Raw genomic sequence first — 26,743 nt, forward strand, 5'->3', positions numbered from 1 at the left:
AGTTCTGTGGATGAATATGGTGATGATTGGGGAACAATGTGAATATGCTTAATGCCATTGAACTGTTACGTTTAAGAATGGTTAAGACGGTAAAATTTCATGTGTATTTCACCACAATTTTTAAAAGCTGATTTTAAATGTGAACGCCTTCAAAGAAACGACGATTCATGAAACTAACCACTTAAGATTGGTGCAGTTTATGGTGGTATAAAACCTAAGAGGTCAAGTTCTTAACCTAAGTAAGAGGCTCACAGTGGCCTCTTGGGGAAGCACTCTGCTGTTATCCATCACTTAGCAAACTCCAAACCAGTGAAATCCAAAAATCCCTATGGTTTTGCACAGCATCAGGAGTAAAATCATCTCCTCAAGTATAACTGTTATTTAAAACAAAAATGTGTCAAGCTTGGTTAGGGTTATATCACGTTTCCTGATCTGTTCTCAGAGTTATTTTAGAATCAAAGTCCCTTGAGGAAACATGAAAGGTTTTAGTTTCATGTTCATCTTTCAGAAACACCATTGGTAAACTATAACAGGCGAGTATGAAACTAATACAGAAATCCCAACTTGTTAATCACACAGGAACCCCAACACATTCATCACAAACTACTGGCATTGATCTCCAGTTCTTGTCTCTTCTGTTACCAGGGATTCTCATCTGTCCATCTGCACTTAAGCTCCTTCAGTTCCTCCTTATGGGTCACAAACTACAGGCCTCCATTTCCCAAGACCCAAATTCCAAGGTTGGCCAGTAATGTTATCTTTTGTTGTCTTAGCAATCCTAAGTCTTAGAGATATAAGAGGACCTTGTCAGAAAAAAGCTATGGCCAGGTACAGTGGCTCACATCTGTAATCCTAGCACTTCGGGAAGCAGAGGTGGGCAGATCACCTGAGGTCAGGAGTTTGAGACCAGCCTGACCAACATGGTGAAACTCTGTCTCTACTAAAAATGCAAAATTAGTCAGGGATGGTGGCACATGCCTATGATCCCAGCTACTCAGGAGGCTGAGGCAGGAGAATCGCTTGAACCTGGGAGGCGGAGGTTCATTGAGCCAAGATTGCACCTTGCATGCACTCCAGCCACTCCAGCCTGGACAAGAGCAAAACTCCATCCCAAAACAACAACAACAATAACAAACAAACAAAAAAAAACAAAACAGAACAAAAACCAACATGAGAACCCTGAACGTAGCATATAGTCTTTCCTTGAGAAATTAAAATCCACTCCATCTTTCTTTACCAAATACTTTGATGCAAGAAAGGGAACAGAACAGACTAGATCTAAAAGACAAAGTATGGGAGAAGAGCAAACACTCGTACACCATTGGTAGGAATCGAAATCAGGATAGCCATCGTGGAAAACAGCATAGAGGTTCCTCAAAGAACTAAAAATAGAATTACCGTATGAACTCACAATCTCACATCTGGGTATTTCCCCAAAAGATTTGAAATTAGTATGCAGAAGACATATCCACACCCCCTTGTTCATTGCAGCACTATTTGCAATAGCCAAGGCATGGAATCAACCTAAGTGTTCATCAACAGATGGAGGGATAAAGAACATGAGGTATATAGACACTGAGTGCTAGTCAGCCTTTGAAAAGGAAGAAGTTCTGCCTTTCCAACAACTTGGATGGAAATGGAGAACATTATGCTAAGTGAAATAAGCCAGACATGGAAAGACAAATGCTGTGTGTTCCCACTTTCATGTGGACTCTAAAACAAACAGACTCTGAGAAGCAGAGAGGAAAACGATGGTTACAGAGGCTGGAAGGTGGGGGAAATGGGGAGATGATAGTCAAAGGGTACAAAACCTCAATTAGAGAAGAAGAAAAGCTTTTTTTCTTTGAGATAATATAAACTACACAGTGTAGTGAATATTGTAAATAATACACTGTATATTTCAAAACTGCTAAGAGTAAATTTCAAAGGTTCTCATCACAAAAAAATAATTGAGGTAACAGATATGTTAATTAGTTTGATTTCATTATTCCACATTGTATTCATAAACCATAAACTGCTCTGTAGCCCATAAATATATACAACTATAATTTGTCAACTTATAACTAAAAAATAAAATTTTAAAAAGTATGTCCTGTGGTCATTTAAGTATTTAAAAATTATAAATAATATTCTTGTCATTTAAAATAAGAAAATGAATAAAGCATAGGAGAGAAGGGATTTGCAGTGAGTCAGTGATAAAGCCAGACCGTCGTGCTGTTGGGCTCTCTTTGCCTGAAATACAGGCATTATGCAGCCCAGAACTTTCTTTCTGGCTCTGAAAACACAACATCACCACCACTATCTGCCCACGTGGGGAATAAACAAAAACCCTCTCTTTCCAGATGAATCAGAAAAGCATCCTCGTTTTCCTGCACAGGTTTCTACTGGCTACACCTTGGAGATCTAGAAGTGAGCAGAGAGTAAGCACTGCTCTCTCCAAAGTCTGACTGTTCTGAAGCCTCCCGTGCCTGCCCGCAGTCAAGTTGCAGCTCCACAGGCAGCTCCTCCTCCCCTCGGATCAGCCACTCCCTCTCTGGGCCGGGGCAGGGTTCTGTCCCCAAATCTTTCCGAAATTCAAGCTGACTCTGGCAGAAGAGCACAAAAACAGAACTGTAAAATTCTTCCACAGTGGATTTCTGATTCATATGGGGAACTTGCTATTTCTGATGCAGCAGCCTCTTCCAGTTTCTCATTCAGGATCTTCATCAAGGCACAGGGAAGAGAATGGAGAAACTCATGACAAAACCAAAAAGACTAGGACGGCCATGAGATCATATCAGAAGCCGGGAGGAACTGACCCGGACTTAAGGCAGATGGAGCTGGATGAACAGTATGTGAGTGTGAGTGTGTGTGAGTGACTGTGTGTGTTTATGAGACTGTAGGGACATGGGTTCTCCCTCTCTACCAGCTCTGTCTGATGTAAGGATCTATCCAGAACACCCTATTGCAAGGTGGGGAGCTGTGAGGTAGGCCCACAACTGGCCCTCCTCACCCCAAACAGGCTAAGAGGTGTAGTGGTGGAAACCATGGTGGCAGAATAGATTCAAGGAGACACGATCAGTGAGAAGCATCCTGGCAGAAATCCATGCTAGGAACTGTATTTTTAATATACATAGATACATATTTATTTATTTAGTTTTGCTCAGAGAACCAGACATTTGTGGTAGAAAAAGAAGCAGAGAAGAACAAAGGGAAAAATCAGCTAGAAACTGAGAATTAGACCAGGCCCAGTATAATCCCGCCTCTGCTGTAAAGCTGATGCTGACACAAGAAGGTACACAGGGTGGGACGAAGGTGTTCTATTCACCATGTCTTTTTTTTTTTTTTTCTAGACGTGGTCTCACTGTTACCCAGGCTGGAGTGCAGTGGCACGATCATAGCTCAGTGCAGTCTCTAACTCTTTGGCTCCAGTGATTCCCCACCTCAGCCTCCCAAGTAGCTGTTGCTACAGGCATGAGCCACCTGGCCTGGCTCCTCACCCTGTCTTTTGACAGACTTGTCTCTATACCCCCATATGGCAGCCACCAGCTACATGTTACTGAGCAACTGAAATGCAGCTAGAGAGACTGAGGAACTAAATTTGTATATAAAATATTTCCCCCTTACACACAGATTTATTGCTCTGGTAGGACGACATTTTTTAACCATTGCATGTGTAGGGCATATGTCAAGCACGTGGCATCTTTTCTAGTGTTACACATAATCACTAATCTAGTTGGTGCCAACAGATTTATTCGCTTTGATATTTTTCTAGGCACTCTTCCAATATTTCAATGTATTTATTTGAAGAAGTTTTAAAGACAGCACAAGAACATAATTAAATTATGTTCTAGTTAAAAAGTAGCTATGGACACATTTTAAAGGTTTTTTTTTTTTTTTTTTTTTTTTTTTTGAGACAGGGTCTTGCTCTGTCACAGATGGGGTCTCATCATGTTGCCCATGCTGGTCTCAAACTCCTGGGCTCAAGGGATCCTCCCATCTCAGACTCCCAAAGTGCTGGGATTACAGGCGTGAGCCACTACACCCAGCTATGTTTTAATATTTAAAACAAAGGCATGTTACCGATGTACAATTGAATGGAGTAGCAGAAGCATCACGACTGGCACAGTAAAGAAAAAGAGATGGAATTGACAAGAGAGTTCGTGAATTTACTTAACTCGGACAGACGCCATTTTAAAAGTGAAAGACTTTTCACTTCAAAGTCAAATTCTAAAGAAAATGTATCAGTTTTTTCAATGTGGATGTAAATATTAAAGAAAAATTATTTTAGGGTACTTGATTTAGTTATTGGAAAAATTTTGAAGTACGTTTGAAATAATTTGAGGGGCCGGGCGCGGTGGCTCATGCCTGTAATCCCAGCACTTTGGAAGGCCTAGGCGGGCGGATCATGAGGTCAAGAGATCAAGACCATCCTGGTCAATATGGTGAAACCCCGTCTCTACTAAAAATACAAAAATTAGCTGGGCGTGGTGGCACGAGCCTGTAATCCCAGTTACTCAGGAGGCTGAGGCAGGGGAATTGCCTGAATCCAGGAGGCGGAGGTTGCGGTGAGCCGAGATCGCGCCATTGCACTCCAGCAAAACTCCGTCTCAAAAGAAAAAAAAAAAAAAGGAAATAATTTGAGCATGTAAATTGATGTGAAAACTGAACATTTCATGAAATCTAAATACAGATCAAATATTTCTGATGAAAACTTTGCATTCAAATTTGGATGTGCTGTCATTTTAAAATACACACCAGACTGCTACAACGCAGTATAAAAACAAGCCTGTAAAGTATCTCATTAATAATTTTTATATTGATTATATGTTAAAATAATACTTTGGATATATTGGGTAAAATAATCTATATTATTAAACTTATTTTTGCCTGTCTCTTTACTTTTTTGAATGTAATTGCTTGCATTTGTGGCTTACTTTATATTTATTTATTTTTAAATTAATTAATTAATTTAATAGACACAAGGTGTCACTACATTGCCCAGGCTGGCCTTGAACTCCTGAACTCAAGCTATCCTCCCACCTCGGCCTCCCAAAGTGGCTCACCAGTGTGAGTGAGGACACCCAGCCTCACTTTGCATTTCTATTGCATAGCACTACTCTATACATATTTCATCTTATTTGATAATAATTGTTATAGCTAATGTTGATTGAACCCTTATTATGGTCAGATACTGTTCTGAACACTTTACACAAATGGTCAGACAATCTCTTTAAATCACACACACAAAAACTTGTCTATTTATCTTCTCAGTGCCTTCATTTCCCCATTTGATTTTTTTTTTAGATGGAGTTTCACTGTTGTTACCCAGACTGGAGTGCAATGGCGCAATCCCGGCTCACCGCAACCTCTGCCTCCTGGGTTCAAGCAATTCTCCTGCCTCAGCCTCCCGAGTAGCTGGGACTACAGGCACGTACCACCATGCCCTGCTAATTTTTGTATTTTTAGTAGAGACAGGGTTTCACCTTGTTGACCAGGCTGGTCTCGATCTCTTGACCTTGTGATCCACCCGCCTCAGCCTCCCAAAGTCCCCATTTGTTAAAAAAGAAAAAGAAAAACATAATTTCACCTATATCAAAATGCTAGAGAAAAAGGGGAAAAAAATCAAAATCCCAGAATATTTAAAGGAAGAGTCTCTCTCTGAAAATAATCCACTTAATTATTCAGAAGAAACACTTAGGAAACTATTAGGCGTCCTCAATGTTTGCTAGCATAACACAGCATTCTAAACAGGAAAGATGACTGGCTGGCACTAAAATATCAATAAGTCCTTTGAGACTAAAGATTTTGGCTTAAATATTCCATGTTCATCACCTCAAGGCCAAGATTAACTTTCCATGACCATCCTTCTCCTTCCTCTATTTAATCAAGTGACAAGAGATTTTAGATTTTTAAACCACATGCGTATTCAAAAACGACTTATCAATTCATATCTAAATATCACCATTTTCACTACCGTTAGGTTTCAATGAAATCGTTTTTTCATAAAAATGGAAGCCTTCCTAAAAGAAATGAAGACTAACTGCAGAGGTCATAGAAAATCTAATACTAAGACCTCAAAAAACAATCACAAAAAAGATAAAACAAAATACTAATTGTCTTTTTAATATTAATCTTTACTTAATTATGACTTTTAAAGATAATATATGTACACAGCAAAAAATTCATTGTTTTTTTGCTTTAGCCTTATGGTGGTAACAATGAAGTATGCATCCTGGACAGCCGGTGCTGGTTTTATTTGTCACTATTAACCTCTCCTTCCCTTTAGCTGTTATTATTATTGTTGTTATTAAAGTTACCTGTGTGATCTGATAAACTTGTTTTCCAAACCCTGCAGAATCTAGATAGAGGTAGAATTTTTCACTGCAATGCTGAAAATAAGAAATCTTCCCACACTTACAAATATAAATGATTAACTTCACAGAATTTTAGAGACTGGAAACCCTTTAGCAATAAGCTATTTCCCCCTTTCATTTTCTTTTGTAGATTATTAAGTCAACTTTAAACACTGTAAAGGACATTTTTTAAAGTAATGTAAACTTACCATTTACTTTGTTCCAGTCTTTCAGCACAGTTGTAATTACAGTAAGTATATAATTTTGTGTTCTATTCTTCTACTTAATTTTCTATATTCCATACAATCACCATATTTATTATTTTACTATTTTCCTGTAGTCTTCCATTGACCCAATATAATATACTCAATGCCCCTACTATTGGATGTTCAGATTTTTTATCTCGGAATTATAATGTTTTTTCTTTTCTTTTTTGAGACAGAGGCTGGAGTGCAGTGGTGCAGTCTCGGCTCACTACAATGTCCGCCTCCCAGGTTCAAGTGTTTCTCCTGCCTCAGCCTCCCAAGTAGCTGGGATTACAGGTGCACATCACCACAACCGGCTAATTTTTAGAATACTTTTAGTAGAGATGGGGTTTCACCATCTTGGCCAGACTGGTCTTGAACTCCTGACTACACGTGATCTGCCTGCCTCAGCCTCCCAAAGTGCTGGGATTACAAGCATGACTCACCGTGCCTGGCCTATAATCTTTACAATTAGCTTTGTAGATATTTTCTTCTGTTGGCTTATTCCTTGTGATATCTAATAATTACGAACATTTCTAGTTGTCCTCCAAATTTATAAGGATATCCAAAGTCCAGCCAGCCATAAACTAGCTTGCTTGATCAATTTATTTATTTTTAATTTAATATTTAGGCATAAAATTGAACATTATTATTATTAACTTGCTGTTTATTTTTTATTTTTTTAAGAAATAGGGTCTTGCTCTGTCACTCAAGCTGGAGTGCAGGGGCACAATCATAGCTCACTGCAGCCTGGAACTTTGGGGCCCAAACAATCCTCCCATCTCAGCCTCTTGAGTAGCTGGGACTACAGGCATGCACCACCACTTCCAGCTAATTTTTAAAATTTTTTGCAGAGATAGAGTCTCCCTATGTTGCCCAGCAGGCTGGTCTCAAGCTCCTGGCCTCAACCGATCCTCCTGCCTCAGCCTCCCAAAGTGCTAGGCTTATAGGTGTGAGCTGCTGTGCTTGGTCTCTTTTTAAACTTAGTAATAGGGGTTGGGTACAGTAGCTCACACCTATAATCCCAGCACTTTGGGAGGCCAAGATGGGCAGATCACTTGAGGCCAGGAGTTCAAGACCAGCCTGGGCCAACATGGTGAAACCACATCTCTACAAAAAAACACAAAAATTAGCTAGGTGTGGTGGTCCACACCTGTAATCCCAGCTATGCCAGAGGCTAAGGCACAAGAATGGCTTGAACCCAGGAGGCAGAGATTGCAAATATTTGTTTTCACACTTTTACACTGGGATAGAGATAAAAAAGAATAATAAGACACCTCATTGGGTATGCTCTCCTGTATACTCAGTCTCCCCTCTGCAGTTGGGGAGGAAAAATTGGACAGTACTTTCGGAGGGCAATTTGGGAATTAGAAAATTGTATGCACCATAAAACAAGAATTCTACTTCTTGGGATTTATCTTTTAAAAAAAATCAGAAAAATGGCCGGGTGCGGTGGCTCACATTTGTAATCCCAGCACTTTGGGAGGCTGAGGCAGATGGATCACCTGAGGTCAGGGAGTTTAAGACTAGCCTGGCTAACATGGCGAAACCCTGTCTCTACTAAAAATACAAAAAAATTAGCCAGGCATGGTGGTGTGTGCCTATAGTCCCAGCTACTCAGAATGCTGAGGCAGGAAAATTTCTTGAACTTGGGAAGTGGAGGTTGCAGTGAGCCAAGATGGTCCACTGCACTCCAGCCTGGACAACAGAGCAAGACTCCATCTCAAAAAAAAAAAAAAAATTAATTAATTTAGTTAAGTAGTAGAAACACTGAATCTTTCTTTTTTAAAAAACTTGTATTCTTCTTTGTGAGTTATTGGTGTGTATTTTTTGCCCATTTTTAGGATCTTGGTGTTTTACTGACATACAAATTATGCCTATATTATAAATTTTAATATTTTGTATCAAAAGTTAATTCTAAGTATGTTTCCAATATTCTTCTTTTAGTTTTGTATAGTCAAAATTTGGGAGAAAAAATTTAAATTGTGCCTGTTCATCTTTTCCTTTGTATTTCTCCTTATTATATTTTAATAGTTAGAAAAGTCTCTTTTTCAGTGAAATGTTGGTAACTGTTGAGGTGAGGTGGGTGATGAATAGTCACATAGCAGTTCATTTTACTATTCTCTCACTTGGGTGTATATTGGAAAATGTTCATAATAAAAGCTTTCTTAATGCAAATCAAGGGAAACAGTGGAAGTGGAGAAGTAACGAATGAATCTCTATAACTGGCTGTGATCAGTAATAAAAAGTTTTTTAAAAAAGTATCTCTTCCTCATAGCTAGAATAATAATCTTATTTTATTTCTACTAGTTTTTCTCCCACCCCTTTCATTTTACAGTTGAGGAAAGGCACCCATGAGGTTAAAAGTAACTAGCTAAGTGACTCATCTTCCCTCCCTACTTAAACTTAGCCACCACCCCTTCTTTTTAGGCACAGCAAAAACACCCCAAGGCAGAGCTACTTGGAAAGGGCTACAATTCAGGTAAAGAAAGCTTGGCTGGTAGCTTCCACATGACTGGTGTTTTATTCCTACAAACTTACACCAATCCTAACCCATAAGGCTAGGGTTTCACTCTGTCGCTCAAGCTGCTCTCCAAGGAAAGGACGCCCGGATGTGTAGCCACTTCTTTGGTGTAAATCTTTGCACGCTGACCAATTTCTAGTTGCTAATGTGACGTCACTGAACTTGGGAGTAGATGGAGAGTGGCACACCATTACATATTAATACTATTTTCACCACACAGACATAAGAGACCTCTAGAGCATAGATAATGGCAAAAGGTAGCAAAAGAATTAGGAAATGATGAATTCTTTTAAATATAAATTACTTATAAATATTCATATTTCAATATAACTTATTTACTCGTTAGTTCATATAATTTAATTTTAAATCATGGCTGGCTATATTGAACAATCAGCTTGAAAAACCTCTGAAAATTTAACAGTCAGCTCTCAGGGGCTGATACAAGGACTATTTAGCACATCACTGGGAGACAGAAGAATAACAACAGCAAGATTTATTTTTTCAATCATGGTAACACATATATATAACAAAATTTACCATTTTAACTATTAAAAAAACTTTTTTTTGAGATAGGGTTTCACCATGTTGAATTCCAGGCTGGAATACAGTGGTGTGATCTCAGTTCACTGCAACCTTGACCTCCCTGTCTCAAATGATCCTCCTATTTCAGCCTCCTGAGTAGCTGAGACTAAAGGCACAGGCCCGCCATGCCCGGCTAATTTTTGTAGAGACAGAGTCTTGCCATGTTGTCCAGGCTGGTCTCCAACTCCTGAGCTCAAGTGATCTGCCAGCCTCGGCCTCCCAAAGTGCTAGGATTACAGGTATGAGCCATTGTGCCTGGCCTATTTTAATCATTTTAAAGTATACAATTCAGTGGCATTGATACATTCACAATGTCTTGCAACAATCACCACCATCCATTCCTAGAACTCTTCCATCATTCCCAGCAGAAACTCTGAACACTGAAACACTAACTCCCATTTCCCCCTCACCTCAGCCCCTGCTAACCTCTATTTCACTATGTGTCTCTATGAGTTTGACTATTCTAGGTACCTCATATAAATAGAATCATATAACATTTATCTTTCTGTGTCTGGATTATTTCACTTAGCATAACGTTTTCAAGGTTTGTCCATGTTGTACCATGTATCAGAATTTCATTCCTTTTAAAATGAAAGCAAAATTTCAACATTTAGAGCCACCTTCAGCGTACAATTAACCAGGCCTGGAGGGAAAATACATAGATCTCACTCCACCTTCTTACTTCCAAGGAACAAGCCCAGCCTAGAGTCACCAAAATACAGAAGGCTAGGTGAATCCTTTCTACACAAAATGCAGCCAGAAGGGAAGGCCCCAGGTCAGCCTTAGGAGAGAGCAAAAAAGAACCTGGAAACGATAGGATGCATGTGGTACACGTGATTAAAATCCTATTATATCATCTTTTCAATACACCCAGATCAGTATCATTTGTTCTAAAAGTGTGATTTCCAGACCAACAGATCACCATCACCTGGGACCTTGTTCAAAATGCAATTCTTAGGCCCAACCTTGGATTTACAGAATCCTAAACTCTGGAAATGGGGTCCAGCAGTTTGGGCTTTAAGAAGCCTACAGGCCATGCATAGTAGCTCACACCTATAATCTCAGCTACTGGGAGGCTGAGGTGGGAGGACCCCTGAGCCCAGGAGTTTGAGGCTAGCCTGGGTAACATACCAAGACCCCCATCTCTAAAAAATAAAAATAAATAAATAAATCTTTGTAAAGTGCAAGAATCCCGCCAGGTGATTTGATACATTCTGAGGCTTGAGAACCCTGGTTCTATAGTAATAATTCCAGTCTCAAACTATTGATGTCTAAAAGGGTCCCCAAACCACCTCATGGGCATTTCATAAGTGTAGATTGCTGATCATGACCTTGCATCAAATATGAGGAAATGGGAAGGGGGATAAGTTATATCAATGGGGGAAGTTATAACACTTTTAAAATACTTGCATAAACATGACTTAGGAAATATTGTGTTTGCCAAAGATTATTTAAACAGTAGAGTTCTCAAAACCATCCACTGCAAACATGCATTACTCCTGGCAGGCCAGATCTGGTATTCTACGATGTCTGTGAAACTCCAAATTAAATTCCCTCCCCAGAGATAGGTCCTAGCATAGGCTGTCATGAACATCAATCAGGCTTAGAATCCAGAACAAGAACCAAGTTCCAGTCCCTCTGCCCTCCAGATTTAACCCCACCTATGAGAGCTGGTTTATTCTGGCATCAAATTGGGATAGTACCAGTCATTGCAATACACGGACTGTTTTGCAAGAATCAGAAATAATGTCAACCTCCATTACACTCTCCTTCTTCCTTAGGAAAACCTTCTTTCTGTTTAAAGATTGGGTTTAGTAAACCAGGAAGGTGGGGCTACCCCCAGGAGGAAATGATAAATGATCCAAGGCAACCCCATTTGAACAGCCATGAATGGGTTAGGAGTGGCCATGTGACCCACTTCTGACCAATAAGAAATAAGGACAAACCTACTAAGAGGCTTTGAAGTTCCTTCCTCCAGGCTAAGAAGACAGAGTCAGCCAGCCAAATTTCCCTTTTCTCCTGGCCCTGGATATTGTCAGGACACGACGTCTGAAGCTATGGCTTCAGAAGGATTCCACTGAATATCAACCATATAGCATCTATCTAGCTTTGTATCTGAGGAAAGTTCTCAAATTCAAAAGTACACAAAAGCCACATGGGGAGCAGTTAAAATATAGATTTTCAGTGAGGACCCTTGACTCTGGAGATCTTGGGTGGGTCCCAGGGACTTCATTTAATCAAGTTTAAATAAGCAACCCTGGCATTCTCCTCATAAGAATCAGTCCAGGCCCTGATTCTTATGCAAGTGGTTTTCAGACCTCAGTTCCAAAACTGCCACTCGTTGTGTGTGCAGGAATTCATAGTCCTTAAAATTTATTTTGCTCCTATCATGTACTAGGCAGGGCAGGAGAAAGATGGAGGAGACATGATCTTTCTCTCAAGGAGCACGTAACCTCCTAAGAGAAACAAAACAGGTATATAACTAAGGACAAAGCAGTATGTGAGAACTATCACAAATTGCGGGGTAGAGGAAGATGGACAATGTTCCCCTGAGAAATTCAAAGAGCTCTCATGTGACTTAGGCTTTGAACAATACTGGGACTTCAATAGGAAAAGAATTTTCCAGGCAAAGAAAACAGTAAAAACAAAGCTCCCGCTATGATTATGAACAGTAAGACTTATTTGGAAAAGGGTACTTAGTTTGGAGTTGAGTGGGAGTTTAAGGACACCATGAAGGCAGCAAGAGCTACAAAAGTAATTTTCAAAACTGGATCATTGTTGTGGCAGGCCAGACCTAGAGGGTGGACTCAATTTTTCAGGCCATGGGAAATTGCCCATTCATTCTGCACACTTCTAGCAAGGGCCGAGTATGTGCTCAGCAGCACTGTGCTAGCCAGAGGGGACTGCATGGTCCCTGCCCTCAGTGGAGCTCAAAGCTGAAGCAAGGAGGCAGGCATGTGATCAGACATAATAAGGTGGGAATATTCCCATGCTGGGGAAATCACAGAAAGAGTCAGGAGTGTGTAGGAGAGGCCCCTGATGCAGATTTGTCAATCAGGGAAGGAGACTATGTCTGAGATGAACATTGGAGGTTTGGACAGGGTAAGCAGGGAAGCAAGGAGTCATGTTTCTCCAAGGCTACATCCCTCCCTTGATTTCCTTCCTGGTACCTAGCACTTTCATTTTATCTGAAAACATTTATTACATAACTTCGCTAGGCACTGGAGCAGATGCAAAGGGAGGAAGGGAGATTTGTATTACAGGTCAGCAGTTTCTTATATGGGATGCTTAGACCCTCTAGGCCCTGTCCCACAATACTTATCTGCCCTGACTCCCATATACCTACAGAATGGCCTTCATTTCTAAGAAACCTCCATCCCCACCTCTGGGACTTGCCTGCTGTAACAGACATGCCATCCCTTCAGTGTGCTTTGGTCTGGCTTTCTCATCTCCATGACGGTGCATAAACCCTTATTCTCCAACCCTGGCTCAATATAAAGCTTCCTCCTCCAGAAAGCCTTCTCTGACCACTAATGATAGAGTCAGGTGCACCTCTTCTGTTAGTCCATGGCAGTCTGCACATATGTATCAAATTATTATACTAATCACACAGTCCTATGATTTTTGAATTATTGATTTACTTATCTCCCTAAGACTGGGTCTGTGTGTTTCATCCTTGAATCTTTAGTGCCTGTCATATTATATATGCAATAAATAAATGTACCTTTGCCCATTTGGCAGAGGCCATAGACCTCCTGTCTAGCTCTAGAAGACCCTACCCCAAGGTTCTGAGCTGCCTCCCCTGCCTTTAGATGCTGCCCTAAGTCTTGCTCCCACAGGGGTGGGCCACCAGAGTCATGATGCGGCACATCATCCTGGTTCAGCCTCTGCTCTCCACTCCTCACCTGGATCCCCTGGATACTCAGAATGACCTAGATCAATATCAAGTTCATCTTGGGCAAGTGATTTGGGCTTGTCCCTGCCCTGTCTTTTTCAGCTGATTCCCTTACTTTGTTTTTGTTGTTGTTGTTTGTTTTGAGACAGGGTCTCACTCTGTCACCCAAGTTGGAGTTCAGTGGCATGATCTTGGTTCAGTGCAACTGCTGCCTCCTGGGCCCAAGTGATTCTCCCACCTCAGCCTCCCCAGTAGCTAAGACTACAGGGGTGTGCCACCATGCCTGGCTTATTTTTTTATATTTTTGGTAGAGAAAGGATTTTGCTCAGGCTGGTCTTGAACCCCTGAGCTCAGGCAATCTACCTGTCTTAGCCTGGGATTGCAGGCATGAGCCACTGCGTGTGGCCCGATTCCCTCACTTTTAACCTATTATGTAGAGTGGTAAAGCATAGGATTTACAGTGATACTGACAAGTTCAAATCCTGGCTGTACCACTTGTCGGTGTGCAACTTTGAGCAAATTACTCAACCCCTTTGTGCCTTAGTTTCCTCATGTTACATTGGCAATGATAATACTAGTACTCACCTAATATGGGCGAAATTTAATAAAATATCATACCAGGTGTCTGGTAAAGGATCAGGCTCATAGAAGACACTTGGTGAACATTAGCTATCAATGTCTCCAGCATAGAGGCAGATCCCTCACAGACTAAGACATCATCTGGCTGAAGATAGGTATTTAGGCCCCTCAGTTCCCATGACCACTGATATCACTGGAAGAACTTTCTCTGACAAAGGGCCCTGCCCCAGCAGGTCTACCTAGTCTACAGGCCCTGACTTATCCCATTCACCTCCTCTCTCTGCTTCTGTAGCTAACCTCACACAGGAACCAATCAGACCATTTAAAAACAGAGCCAGGCCAGGTGCTGTGGCTCATGCTTGTCATCCCAGCACTTTGGGAGACTGAAGCAGACAGATGGCTTGACTGCAGGAGTTTGAAACCAGCCTGGGAAATGTGGTGAAACTCTGTCTCCACAAAAAAATTAGCTGGGCATGGCAGTGTGTGCCTGTAGTTCTAGCCACCTGGGAGGCTAAGGTGGAAGGGTCACCTGCACCCAGAAGTTTGAGGCTGCAGTAAGCCATGGTTTTGCCACTGCACTCCAGCCAGGGTGACAGAGTGAGACCCTGTCTTAGAAAAACAAAAAGAAAAACAAAACAAAACCAAAAACAGAGCTTTCTCCACCATCCTATTAGAGGCATTTTCCATTCTGTTTGGAACCAGCTACCCAAGTGAAACATATGGCAAGAATGAGCAGTGGCTGCTTCATCTCACTGAAAACGGATGCATAATTGCATGTTAGTTCTTTGTACACATATGATCAAGTATATGATCAAATGTTAATTCTGAGGTTGGAAAATTTGATAATTATACCTTCCTCATTTCTATTTAATTCTCCCTCTTCACAGACAATGTTAAATGGGCAGGCGATATCTGTAACTCTCTACTTAAAAAAAATTAATAGGTAATACATAAACATAATAAAAAATTTAAATAATACAAAAAAGTACATAACAACAAGTCTGTAAGACTTTCTGTCCCCTCCTTTCCAGGCAACCACTCTTACAATTTTCCTCTGTATCCTCCTAGAAGTATTCAGTGCACTAGTAAGCATATAAGAATATAGAAAGTTTCCATCATTTTTATACACCAAAATGATAGCATACCATGCAAAGCTGTACTTTACTTCTTAAAAAATATCTTTGCTATCATTCTATATCAGTTCCTATCAACCCGCACCAGTTTTTAACAGCTGCATAGTATTACATTACATAGAAGTTCCATAATTTAACCAGATCTTTACTGATATTTAGGTTGTTTCCAATATTTTGCTACTACAAACAAGGCTGCAATGTATATGTCTGCTGGGGCTCAGAAACTGATAATGCAAAATCTGGTGCTTTGACATGCTGAACCAAAGGCATCCCCCCTCCTGCTTCCTGTCTCTCGATCCTCTGTCTCTCCTATGGTTGTTCTCTGAAGCTCCCTTATCTGCCTAAAGTCTGGACCTGACAAAAAAGGAAACAATTACCCCTGATCCCTTCCCTGAGTTTTCATTAACTGAATTCATATTGTAGTAGGAAAGACCAAAGTCTGTCAACACACCTGGACAGACTTTCGTCACACACCATTGTCTGTTCTGCTGGCCCAAGAGGCTCTGTCCCAGGCCATTGTATGTTCTCCAAGCCAATTGAATTCCCCCAAACATCAGTTGCTACCTCACTAAAATCATCCATGCTTCCTAACTCCCTTTCCTCTAAGAAGGAGCATGTAGGCCAGGCACAGTGGTGCACGTGTGTAATCCCAGCACTTGGGGAGGCTGAGGCAGGTAGTCCACTTGAGTCCAGGAGTTGGAAACCAGCCTGGGCAATATGGCAAAACCTCGTCTCTATAAGAAATACAGAAAATTAGCCAGGTGTGGTGGCACGCACCTATAGTCCCAGCTACCCAGGAGGCTGGGGTGAGAGGATCCCCTGAGCTCAGGAGGTGGAGGCTGCAGTGAGCCATGATCATGCCACTGTATTTCCCCCATGTATAATATGGGGGAGAATGAATATTCCCCCATAATATGTGTATTAATATGAATTTAATGTAAAATTAATAAAATAAATATAATGTAAAATTAATGAAAAATAATGTAAAATTAATATTCCCCATAATATATATATCTACCCCCATATATGCCTTTTTTCTAATTATCTCCTTTTGTGAGTTGATTTTTTGGCAAACCTTCAGAGGGCAAAGGGGATCTTTTCCCTTGTCCCCTACAGTAATCTTGTACAATACGTTTAAATTATTTTGGGCCAATGGTTCGTGCCTGCAATCCCAGCACTTTGGGAGACCAATGCAGGAAGATCACCCAGGTGTCTGAGACCAGCCTGGCAACATAGCGAGACCCTATCTGTATAAACATTTAAAGAATAACAATAATAAGCTAGGCATGGTTGTAGTCCCAGCTACTCAAGAAGCCGAGGTGGAAGGATTGCTTATACCTAGGAGTTTGTGGGTATGGTGAGCCATGATTACACCACTGCACTCCAGGCTGGACAACAAAGCAAGACCCCCTTTCTAAAAATGAAAAAACTAATAATTTTGTTCATGAAACAAAGTTTTGACAGCAACTCATGACACAAGATCAGGTGTGAAATTTCCACTTGCAGTGTCGTGTTGGCACTCAAAGAGTTTCTGATTTTGGATTTTCAGATTGTGGATACTCAACCTGTATCCACAACTGAGTTTAGAAGTGTGTCTATAAACTCCTTGAAATTGTACGACAAACGTTAAGTATGTATGTATTTTTCTCAAGAAAGGATCCATGGCTTTAGTCAGATTCTTCTAGGAGTTTGTGACTCTAAAGAGGATGAGAACCACTGAGTCAACGGGTGCTTGCACAGCGTCAAAAAGTAGCAACAGCGGAAGTTGATTGGGTAAGACTCAGAAAATGTTTTACTGAATCCCTGTAGAGGAGGAGTAAGGGAGAAGATGCTGGGTGCTGATTGTGGCACTGGCTTATAGCTCTAAAGGACCTTCTCCATGGAAGATGGTTCAATCACATATAAATCAGAACTTGTTCCCAGTAATCATAAGGCCCCCTATATTAGATTCTGTTAATGATTTAACATGCTACTTCTCTAGGGGGGTGAGTGCCTAAACCCAGAGGAATGAATCCTCAGTGACTGGGCAGGGAGGTCTCTTGATGACTTGACAAAATTGGGGTAGAGGTGGGTGTGGGGAGCTTCCAGCTCTGTTACATGTTGGGCTGCTTGTACTGTGTGTTGCTTCTAGGCCTAATGGGTTAATTATTTTGTGGGGAGGAGGAGGAAAATGAAAGTGTTTTTTTTTTTGTTTTTTCAGATAAGAGTCTTGCTGTCACTCAGGCTGGAGTGCAGTAGTGCAATCTTGGCTCACTGCAACCTTTGCCTCCTGGGGTCCAGTGATCCTCCCACTTCAGCCTCCTATATAACTGGGACTACAGGAGTGCACCACCATCCCTGGCTAATTTTTATAGTTTTTTTTGTTTGTTTGTTTTTGGTAGAGACAGAATTCACCATGTTGCCAAGGCTGTGAAAGGTCTATTCCATAGTAATTTACAGTCTGACACTGAGCAGCAATTTATTTTTGGTGCTGATTGTGGATATAACATTCACTCTGTTTTTTTATGTCAAGCAGTGGTGGACCAAGAAGCAGTATGGCAATTTACTGACCTCAAACAACTCGAACCTTTAAAAAGAATTCTCCAAAGGTGGTGGTTCAGGTTTCCATAGCAAAAAACTTAGTCCAGTTCAAGCAAAACCAAACATTAATAAATTACTCCCAATAAAACCAATAACAGGCCTTAGATAAAAATCCTAAATTCCTCAGGGAACCAATGTAGTAATCCATTTCAGTTTCAATTAAGTTAAACAACAAACCAAAAAACTATTAGTTGAGCTAGATATTGGTCCAGAGGTGTTAGCATTGTAAGACTATGTGGTAAGTTTGGAGGGGGGGGAAACCTGTTAATCAAATCACAAGGGAGATGTTATTGGCATAATAAAGAACTATCGTTGGCTGTGATATCCTTGGCTCAAGCCTGTAATCCCAGCACTTTGGGAGGCCAAGGCAGGCAGATCACAAGATCAGGAGTTCGAGACCAGTCTGGCAAACATGGTGAAACCCCGTCTCCACTAAAAATACAAAAATTAGTTGGGCATGGTGGTATGTACCTGTAATCCCAGCTACTCAGGAGGCTGAGGCAGGAGAATCACTGGGAGGCAGAGGTTGCAGTAAGCCGAGATCATACCACTGCACTCCAGCCCGGATGACAGAGCAAGATTCTATCTCAAAAAAAAAAAAGAACTATCCTTGAGAAGGGAAGGTTTTGGCCAGGAGGCCGAGGTGGGTGGATCACTTGAGGCCAGGAGTTCGAGACCAGCTTGGCCAACATGGTGAAACCCCGTCTCTTTAAAAAATAAATAAATAAAAATAAAAAGAGAAGGGAAGGTTTTAGCATTTACCACATTATCTAGAGTTTGTACATAATGACCAAAACCTAAGTTTCCTTCGGAAGGTGATATGTTTTTATTAATGTTTTATTCCATTTATGAAGTATGCGCATATTCATATAAGTATTTCTAAAGCATAGTTTCTCAGCCAGGCATGGTGGCTCACACCTGTAATCCCAGAACTTTGGGAGGCTGAGATGAGTGGATAGCCTGAGGTCAGGAGATCGAGACCAGTCTGGCCAACATAGTGAAACCCCGTCTCTACAAAAAACAGAAAAATTAGCTGGGTGTGGTGGCACGTGTCTGTAGTCCCAGGTTCTCAAGAGGCTGAGGCAGGAGAATCACTTGAACCCAGGAGGCAGAGGTTGCAATGAGGTCAGATTGCACCACTGTACTCCAGTCTGGGTGACAGAGAAAGACTTTGTCTCAAAAATAAATAAATAAATAAATAAAAATAAAGCATAGTTTCTTAAAGTGAGACCCGAATCACAGTCATCCAGAGAGCTGCTTAAATAAGCAGAATCTGCATGTTGTACAAGCTTCCTGGGTGATTTTGATGCACCCTGAAGTTTGGGAACTATAGCTTTAGAAGTTATCTGAGATTAACCTGCTAACCCTTCCCAGCTCCATCAGAAAAGGTCTGTGAACCTCTGCCTAGACACCTCTGGTGAGAGAGCTCTCGCCAACATCAAGGCCTGCCCGGCCTATGGGTTTTAAAAGCCATTTCCTCAAATTTGACCAGAGCCCACCACCCAGCTCTGCCAAACACCTCAAAGAGTGAGTTTATTACCTTGTCCACATGTCAAACACCTCTAGCACTCGGGGCTGCTGGCTAGCATGCATTCCCACACTCACCACAAACTTCTTTTATTTTCTTTTTATTTAGAGATAGGATCTCACTCTATCACCCAGGCTTCAGTGCAGTGGCACAACTAGAGCTCACTGCAGTCTCAAACTACTGGGCTCAAGGGATCCTCCTGCCTCAGCCGCCCAAGTAGCTGGGAGGACAGGTGTGGTCCCTTTCCAGTTGAAACAGTTCTAGTTCATTCAACCTCATTTCACATCAGTTTGACAAGAAAGTAAGAAAAGGAAACATTTGTTCAAGATTTAGTTAACAATCTATGAAGCCACAAATCCAAATCACTATGAACCAAGCACTGATGAGTCATGGTAGGGCGGAGAACAGGCTTTGGTATCCTGGCAGCTGGATTTAAGCTTCAGTTCACAAGTGGTCTGAACTTGACCAAAGACTGTGACATGGAACCTTGGGATCCTCAGCTGTAAACCAATGTTAAGAACCCCACTGCAGGTTGAAGTGAATATTAGATAAGACAGCCTAGGATGAGTGTTATTCAAAGTTGCTCCAGGGACGAAAATGCAGTGTCTGTCAAACTGTCTCCATAAGTAGCCCTAATTGCAGTGAAAACAAACCCCCAAGGGCTCCGTTTGAACCAAATCGCAGCCCAAATCCCAAGCAAAACATTTTCGAGGTTTCTTGTTTTAAATTTAAAAGGTATATAATTTTTGGATTCTACTTCAAAATATATCTGATTGTTTTAGTATAAAAAGTGTTTTTGATCTCAAATATTTGGGTAAAATTGACACCCAAAGAAATCTCCTCCTCTTGTTGTCTGCTTGTTTGTTTGTTTTTGGTCGGGGTCTCTCACTCTGTCACGGAGGCTGGAGTGCAGTGGTGTGATCATAACTCACTGCAGTCTTGAACTCCTGGGCTCAAGCGATCCTCCCTCCCCAGTGTCCCAAGTAGCTGAGACTACAGGTGGGCATCACCATGCCCAGCTAATTTTTAAACTTTTTGTAGAGATGGGGTCTTGCGATGTTGCCCAGGCTTCCCCACTCCCTTGTTTATTCTGGAGCTTCAGGTACTCCCTGGCACACTGCCCACCATCCCCAGTGCCTGCCACTCATCTTGATCTCCCTTGGAGAAAAGCAGGCTTGGCCTCCAAGCGGATAATAAGTAAGCTCAGGAAAACAAATGAGTGGCTGGACATAAACAAAGAAATGTGCCACTGGACGTGAGCCTGAGGATGACCAGGAGGCTTACCCTTTAAACACTGAGGGCTGGAGTGGTACATGGTTTGGCTGTGTGGGTTGCTCCCTAAATTGCTTGCAGAGAAAAATTATCCCTAACCAAATGGAAGAACATCTAGGAAGAAAATTCACAGAAGCCCTTGATCCAGTAGTTGTGTGTCTGTGCCTGTCTATGTGTGGGTGGCGGTAGGGGTGTACTTGTGTGTATCTGACCTGAGCTGAATGGGATGGCCTTGGCCTGTTAGGGCTCTGGGGAGTCAGCAGCTCTTGGGTGGCTGGGGTTATTCATTTTCTTATTCCTGCCCACTTCTTTTCCTATTTGCTCTTCCACCTGTGTCTGAGAATTCCCTGGCAACTAAAAAGCTAGGGTTTGACCGCTGGGCACGGTGGCTCATGCCTATAGTCCCAGCATTTTGGGAGGCAGAGGTGGGTGGACCACCTGAGGCCAGGAGTTCAAGACCAGCCTGACCCTTTCTCTAATAAAAATATAAAAATTAGCCAGGCATGGTGGTGCCCGCACCCATAGTCTCAGCTACTTGGGAGACTGAGGCAGGAGAATATCTTGAACCCAGAAGGCAGATGTTGCAGTGAGCAGAGATCACACCACTGCACTCCAGCCTGGGCTACAGAGCAAGACTCCATCTCAGGAAAAAAAAAAAAAAAAAAAAGCTAGAGTTTAGTTATCAGTAGAGTCACCAGTTACCTCCTGAATAGCTTAGACTATAGGTAGGTGGTCAGCCTGTAGTCCCAGCTACTCAGGAGGTTGAGGTGGGTGAAACACCTGAGGCTGGGAGGCAGAGGTTGCAGTGATCTGTGATGGAGCCACTGCACTCCAGCCTGGGCTACAGGAGTCAGACCTTGTCTCAAAACAAAACGAACAATTAAAGGGCAAACAGTAGCGAATGGAAGGGAGTTGTGGGGTGTCCTGGGCTGGTGGGCAGGGGAATGGATAACTTGGAGGACACCCTATCCATCCTTCCCACTGTCAGCGGGAGGGAGCAGATGCCCAGTTCCATGAAAAGCACGAATTACGCAGGGCCCGCTATGTTCTATCAGCTCAGAAGACTTGCATCCACCTGGCGGGGCGGGGGGGCACTTCAGCCGGCAAATCGTTGAGAAGCAATCCTCTTTGGCCCCAAAGTCTCCAGCTGGTATTGTGAGACTGTGCCATTGGCCAACTCAAGTCATGGACCTGATAATAATCAGACTCCGATGTGCCGGGCACTGTGCTGAGGGCATTAGACACATGATAAGGTTAGAAAGTGGTAAGGATCTAGGAGAAAGGAGTAAGTTTCTTAAACAGAGGAAAGAAAGAATTAAAAAGTAAACTTAAGAGATGTTAGATGGAGTTACCTACAAGCAAGATGATCTCGGTCCTTTCTTTTTCATGCCCAAGCGCAGCACTTGTACTGAATAAATAATTGCCGTGGTCTCTGACCCGCGTCCTGAGCTGTGTAAGCGGCCCTGGATGTCCTGGATGATGCCGGTGGTTAAGCGCCGCACTCGCCTCCCTCTTGCCCACCCAGAGCCGAGTCCCGGGCCCGCTGCCTCCCTCCTCCCTGTGGCGGCCCGGGCTGGCCGCAAGCTGGCGACAGGCACCCCGTCTCGGGCGCGGCGCGGAGCCGGGTATCCCCGCGAGATGCTCTCGGGCCGCCCACCCCGTTCCCCGAGCCCAGGACCCCCGGCCCGGAGCCCCTTTGCCCCTCGTACCGGCGCCAGGCTGCGCTCCTCCAATGCAGCTGCGGAGGTCACACCCTGCTCAGGGTAGACAGCTGGTCTTATCCTGGACGGATCCGCCCCAGTTTGGGGTGGAGACTGAGCTCGAGTTCCTGGTTGTTCCTCTGCCCACGAGACCGGAAAATCCCTCTCTAGGCGAAGCGCACCTGGAGCCCTGCAAGTAGCAGGCCTCGACCCCCGGCGGGTCCGCCCTCGCTTGTGCCCGCGCCCCAGGCTCGCCCGGTCCCCAGCCACGACCCCCTACCCGGATCGGACGGTTCCCCCTGTCCCGCCAGCGCCGCTCCTGACCCCTCAGGGTGGGAGCAGTTGGACTCTCGGGGTCCCGGTTTACCGGGCGCCCCACACCCACGGAGGGCCGAGTCCGGGGCACCTCGCCAGCTCCTCCTCGCGCCGGCCACGCCCAGCGCCGCGCCGAGCCCGAGTCCCGCCGCGAATCCGCGCTTCCCCCCACCCGGGAAACCGCTTCTCTCTCAGCTGCACGCTCTGGCCGAGCCCGTGGCCAGAAAAGTAGAAAGTGAAATCTGAGGGGAACATTCATTTCCCTCTTTCACATGAAAACACATTCCCGAAAGTTTCCAGCAGTTCCATACTTTCACCTTCCCTGTGCGCCCAGCAGGCCAGGAAAGCTTTCGCGTAGGAGGAGTTAGGAGCAGCCTCGGATCTTTCTTTCTACTTCGGTGAGTGATTGAGGTTTAGACACTGTCCGTAGCTCCCTGTTCGGCTTGGCGCGGCGCTCACCCCTTGTATTCTGTGTGTTCATATCTGCTTCCCCTGCTGGACATGGCCTCTTGAAGCCACCAGCTAGGGCACCGATACCCGCACGTAGTGAATGCTTGCAGAATGAATCCGTTGAGTCTATAGGCAAATTCAATTAAAAAAACAAAAAACGAGAATAGCCCGTTTGGGGAGTGTTTTCTATCCAACACATCAAAATCTAAGTAGTTACTGGCACCTTTAAAGCTGGACAGGTGACATTAAATTATTTCATTAAGATGTAATTTTAAAAGGTGGTTTAATATGGTTTAGAGCGCAGGTTTTAGGATCAGACTGATTTGGATTCTAAAACTCGTTCTTTCTCTATCTGCATATGTTAATTTAAAAATTAAGGCTGGCACGATGGCTCACACCTGTAATCCCAGCACTTTGGGAGGCCAGGGCGGATGGATCGCTTGAGACCTGGAGTTTGAGACCAGCTTGGCCAACGTGGTGAAACCCCGTCTCAAAACAACAACAAGAAAAAATTAGGCGGGTGTGGTGGTGTCAGCCTGTAGTCCCAGCTATTCAGTAGGTTGAGGTGGGAAAAACACCCAAGCCCAGGAGGTGGAGATGCTGCATGAGCCGAGATTGTGCCACTGCACTCCATCCTGGGTGACACAGCAAGATACTGTCTCAAAAATAAATAAATAAATAAAAGAAAAGAAAACATAAGTAAAATAATTAGCCGGTCACTTTAGTGGTGCCTGTAGTCCCAGCTACTTGGGAGCCTGAGGCAGGAGGGTAGCTCTAAGCCCAGGAATTCAATGTTGCAGTGAGTTGTGACTGCACCACTGCACTCCAGCCTGGGCGACAGAGTGAGACCTTGTCTGAAAACAAAAACAAAAACAGAACAAAACAAAAAATTAAAGGGCAAACAGTAGGAAAAAATGAAATACAGATAATTCATTTCCTCAGAAAGATTAGAGTGACGATGCATCTCTTAGAAGCAACTATTAGGTCAGGTGCGGTGGCTCACGCCTGTAATCCCAACACTTTGGGAGGCCCAGGTGGTTGCTTGAGGCCAGCCTGTGTGCTACATGGTGAAACCCTGTCTGTAAAAGAAAAAATTAGGCTACACGAAAAAAATAAAGGTTAGGAATAAAGCAGATGCTGTTGGCACCCACGTGAATAACCCTTACTAGGTGGGTGCATCCAGCCCAGCTCACCCCAACCCCCGCCTTTGATGACATCTGCACTCACACGAGGCTGGGGAAGCCACAGCCAGAGCCTAACTTTTATGGGGTACAAAAGGCCAGGAATAAATCTTTGGCACCCCTCGTATGCCCAGCTCTCATGGGATCAGACTGAGGCTAAATTTCATCAGAAACCATATCTTTGCTCTGCTTCTCCCTCTGGCCTATCCTATTTCCCTCTCTTACTCGGAGGCTTCCCTCGAGAATACTCTCCCTACAGCACTTGTGCAAGAATCCCAGGCTCAGGCTCTGTTTCTAGGAAACCTGATCTAAGAGTATTTTAAAAATTAATGTAATTGTCAAAATTCGACTCCAAGGATCCTTTAAATTAAAGATAGGGCTTGGTGCTGTGGTTCACGCCTGTTATACAAGCACTGGGAGGCCATGGAGGGAGGATGGCTTGAAGTCAGGAGTTCAAAACCAGCCTGGGCAACATGATGAGACTCTCTCCTCCATCCACCATGTCTCTTTAAAAAAAAAACAGTAGTCAAGCCTGGAGACACACGTCTCTAGTCCCAGCCACTAGGGGGTCTGAGGCAGGAAAATCACATGAGCCCAGGGGTTTGAGGCTGCAGTGAGCTGTGCCTCTGCACTCCAGCCTGGGTGACAGAGTGAGACCCTGTCTCCAAAAACAAACAAAAAACCCCCCACTTTTTTAAATAAAAAAAATAAAAATCTCACAAGGACAAGGGAACAAGACAGGGAAAAATAATAAAAGTTTGAAACCTGGAAATCACGTGGACAGGTGACAACTGACTCGGCAGGCCTGAAAAAGCCAACTTCCAAACCAGGAGTAGGGAAATCCAAGAAGCAACATAACAGTAGGATTGAAGAGCCATATGAAACCTAAGATGATGTCTACTGAGCTGCTTGGTATTCTTCCCACTTGGCTCCAAAACTCTGGCAGCCAGGATCAAACTCACTAGGATGGGAAGTTTGAAATACTCTTCTCTGGGGAATCTAAGAGGAAAGACCCGAAACGCTGTAATTATTTATGCAATGAAACTGGAGCAACCTGATGGGAAACTCACCCTTGTCAAGCCCCACCCACTTACACATGCACTCAGAGCTTCCAGGCAGCTTTGTAGATCTCACTCTTAGGGTTGCCAGATAAAATACAGGACACTTAGTTAAATTTGATTTTCAGTTAAACAACAAGTAACGTTTTACTGAAATAGAAAATAGTCATGAACTATAAGTATGTTCAAAATATTGCATGAGACATACCTATACTAAAAATTATTCATTATTTACCTAAAATTCAAATTTAACCAGATGTCTTGTCTTTTTTATTCTTTTTGTGGCTAAATCTGACACACTTAAATAAGAGCAGACAGCTGAAGGTCATCACAATATAAGGGAAGGATCTGACATTAAAGATATAACCCAAAACATGCTTACAGGAAAAAAGAGACAAGGAAGAAAAAGAGTATATGGGGAGAAGAAAAAGTTGAGAAATCTATCATTGATCTTCTCTGAGAAAGATCAAATAAAACAGTAAAGCTGGGAGCAATGACATGAGCCTGTAGTCCCTCCTACTTGGTAGGCTGAGGCTGTAGGATCACTTGAGCCCAGGAGTTTGAGGGTGTAGTGTGCTATGATCACACCTGTGAATAGCCATTGCAGTCTAGCCTGGGTGACATAGTGAGACACTGTCTCAATAAGTAAATAAATAAATAATCGAAAAAAGGAACACTCATAGAACCAAACACAGCTCTTTTAAATTAAAAATATGATTGCAAAAATGAAAAACTCAGTAGAATGTTAAGAAGATGAATTTAGAAAATATCCTAGAGTGCATAGACAAAAGACAAAGAGAAGGGAAAGAAATAAGAAAGGATAGGTTGCATTAGTTTTTGAGATAGCAGGGGCTCTCGAGTAGTGTCAATTTGAGTATAGTGTACCCACAGTTTTATTACAGCAAACTTCACTGATGAGTGGGTATTCAGCAGCATCTCAAACAGTCCCATTCACTTGTTCTTTTTAGGTTTTTAGAAGGATCTGAGCTCCCAGTTGAAAGGAATTTACGGCTACATCTGGAATGAATGATTCTTCATGTAATATTTCATTGGGGCTCATTTTGGCCTACTTTGGGGGAGCTACTCTAATCCGCAACAGGGCAAAGAGCAATGCCTTATCCCAAGTTAAATTAGTTTCTTGGCATATTTTGGCAATGTTTCTTTTTAGGGTATGGTTTATCTTCTTAATTTTTCCCATTAATCAAGGTCTCCAAGATGGCAATATAAGGTTGCAGGAAGGAGCAAATCACAGTTTCCCTTGACACTCCTATTACCGTTATGGTCTTGTTCAAACAAGAGGGTAGATGGGTGTCAACTACAGAACATATGGCCCTCCATCAATAAGAACATAAATAACTTTGTTCCT

At 42.8% G+C, this 26,743-nt stretch overlaps 1 protein-coding gene and 1 pseudogene across 6 annotated transcripts in view; both read right to left on the minus strand.

Annotated features, from left to right (window-relative positions):
• LOC144579274 (cyclin-K pseudogene) overlaps nucleotides 1-22,424 on the minus strand; it is a 39,459-nt pseudogene extending 17,035 nt beyond the window's left edge. The window contains exons 1-3 of the transcript XR_013526529.1: nucleotides 22,383-22,424; nucleotides 22,030-22,145; nucleotides 1-21,901 (exon numbers count right to left, since the gene is read on the minus strand). The exon at nucleotides 1-21,901 is cut by the window's left edge and continues 17,035 nt beyond it. The product of XR_013526529.1 is annotated as a cyclin-K pseudogene (transcript). The remainder of the gene's footprint in view (nucleotides 21,902-22,029; nucleotides 22,146-22,382) is intronic.
• Nucleotides 1-23,257, minus strand: part of ANXA4 (annexin A4) — a 78,890-nt gene extending 55,633 nt beyond the window's left edge. The window contains exons 1-2 of one of the 5 annotated variants that reach the window (XM_008980562.6): nucleotides 22,383-22,424; nucleotides 22,030-22,145 (exon numbers count right to left, since the gene is read on the minus strand). The gene's annotated coding sequence lies outside the window, so the exon portion shown is untranslated. Of the gene's footprint in view, nucleotides 1-22,025; nucleotides 22,146-22,382; nucleotides 22,425-22,999 lie in introns of those variants that run through there. The other 4 variants (XM_008980561.6, XM_078349145.1, XM_078349143.1 and 1 more) reach the window with 4 other exon arrangements.
• Between the last annotated feature and the right edge of the window lie 3,486 nt (nucleotides 23,258-26,743).

This window comes from Callithrix jacchus, chromosome 14 (genome assembly GCF_049354715.1).
Source record: "Callithrix jacchus isolate 240 chromosome 14, calJac240_pri, whole genome shotgun sequence".
In the NCBI taxonomy this organism is placed as follows: Eukaryota; Metazoa; Chordata; class Mammalia; order Primates; family Cebidae; genus Callithrix; species Callithrix jacchus.